The sequence below is a fragment of the Lingula anatina genome, unplaced genomic scaffold, assembly GCF_051362555.1.
Source record: "Lingula anatina isolate TDL-2025a unplaced genomic scaffold, LinAna3.0 unanchor82, whole genome shotgun sequence".
NCBI classification, from domain to species: Eukaryota; Metazoa; Brachiopoda; class Lingulata; order Lingulida; family Lingulidae; genus Lingula; species Lingula anatina.
The window spans coordinates 6,277,739-6,280,031 of NW_028257603.1; the positions used below are offsets into that span (position 1 = coordinate 6,277,739).

Sequence of the window (2,293 nt, forward strand, 5' to 3'; positions counted from 1 at the left end):
CACATTAGAGTAGAGAGAGGGGGGAGTACTCTCAGGCCCTTCTGGCTGTTACTAAATTCATCCCAATAGAAGTATATATATCAATGCACCTTGAAGGATCTACATTATAGTTGTTAAATACAATCAGAGCTTTCGGCCCCTGGGCCTTCTTCGGGGATTAAAAATATTTCTATTTTTGTCAAGCTCCATACAATGAATCAACATGAATCCTTAAATTCATCCCAGGAACGAGTCGAGCTTTGGTTCGTAACAAGAAAAAAATTCCATTTGGTAGCTTCAATTAAATTTTTACTGATAAAAATATTATCGAATGATCTAATATCAAAATAAAGATTAAAAAATATCGCCACCTTTGGAATCTCTGGTTTGAGCATCACTTCCTGTCAGCTTTATTACTAAAGACAATCTAATTTGCATATAAGAGAAAAATGCAGTTTTTTTGTTTGTTTTGGGTCCATTACAATTTTTTTCATAATTTTCAAATATAAATGTTCCTTTTTCACTGATACACTTATGAATATTCTATCAGTACGAGCAATTTATTAGTTAAACAATCACAAATAACCATCATATCCCAAGTGTACATGACGTAATCTCTCCCAGGTCATAAAAGTGGTAAAATAGCAATGCCCAGCTGGTGAAGTAGGTCAATTGCCTGTATAATACTGCCATACGATTATCGATTTTTTCTAGTGTGGAACATTTTAGGGGGAAGACGGTGAGAGAACGTTATCAAGTTACCAAAAAATATTTGACATAAATTAAGTTACTGAAAGCAAAGTACATTACAATATTTTAGAAAGTTAAAAAACGGATCCCAATTCTTTAATTTCACAGTGCACATATTTTGCAGATATCGTGAGACATTTCTATTGCATCTGCCTCTCCCTAAAATGGCGCTGACCTCGTTAACTCTTCAACTCCCGGGAAATGCAGAGAATCCAGCACGTTGTGGCAGCATGAGAACCACTACGTACATATAGGAGCTGTGGTGAGTTAAGAGAGGGTTAATTCCTCAGCTCCAGGGCGTAATAGCACGAAAATTCATGCGTTAGCACTCCTATTGACGATTCTGATATGTACTGTCTGTGCTACAGGGCGTAAATGAAGAAGAAAAGCTATGTGCTTCCACACTATTTCTACCCGGCAACCAGTTCTTGAGAACTATGAGTGGGTCACTTGTAGTGGACAGTGGTCAACAAGTCAGGACGACAGTATTAGGGACACTCAGGTAAACTGACCATTAGTGATGGGGGTCATCATACAGAGATCACTGTCAGTGTCATATTTACATTTTCATAGATTTTTGTAGCAGTGCTAAGTTTGTATATGATATCTTAATCAGTAATTAATTCTGCATATAAAAACCAGTGAGAGCATAGGGATGGGTTGTAACCTTTTTTTAACCACTAAATTTCCCACGTTTTGACATTTGATTCGTTCAAGTATATATTCATTTATTATTATAATTATTATAATTATCATTATGATGATGATGATAATGATGATGATAGAATTTCATTTGTTGACTACAGCTCAGCATTCCTTATGGTTAACTGATACAGAATGTTGCCAGTGTTAGGTGGACTGTTGTATTCACTTGATAACAACTTGAAATATTAAAAAGACACTCTTTGAACTGGGAGAGAAGAGGGATTGTAGAAATGCACCATGTGTGAATTGCAACGATTCGTAACATTTTACAATCTATAGTGGAGGACAGACAAATGGAGCAATGAATAATGATTATCTGCAAGTTTATTACTTGACATGCAATGGACATATTTAGTGATTAAGATTAAGAACTAATTTTTGCCCAGTGACAGATTTTAAATCATAATTTATTACCTCCACGAATCAGGCTGTGTTTTTTTACTGAGTTTGTCTGTTCTTATCATTATCACTTTTAATTACTTGACAGCTACCCACCTACCCACTACCCCAAACACTACAAATATTCATAAAGCATCTGTTTACCTGTTCCTCTGTGTACCCCACCTTTACCTGGAGGATAGGTGGTTACACTTTGATTAGATATTTAATAAAACTTTCTGTACTTGAAGTTGTATTCAATGCAAAAGGAATTTGTTATAAAATAATTTGTTTTATGATCAAGTTGTATTATCACACTAAAATGGATAAAATGTTTTAAACTTTACTTTTTATGTACAGACACAGATGTGTCTGTACATATAGCCATCATCTGCGTCTGTCATGGCCGTCGTCGCTGTCGTCGCCGTCGTCGCCGTCGCCGTGCACTTTTACCGATAACACGATAAGTGGAAAACCATTT

General features: G+C 35.7%; 1 long non-coding RNA gene across 1 annotated transcript; it reads left to right on the forward strand.

The window, feature by feature from the left end:
- The first annotated feature begins 782 nt into the window (after positions 1–782).
- LOC147759302 (uncharacterized) lies at positions 783–2,062 on the forward strand. Its single transcript, XR_015331656.1, has 3 exons — positions 783–991; positions 1,098–1,231; positions 1,536–2,062. It is a non-coding gene; the product is annotated as an uncharacterized LOC147759302 (long non-coding RNA).
- The last annotated feature ends 231 nt before the right edge of the window (positions 2,063–2,293 follow it).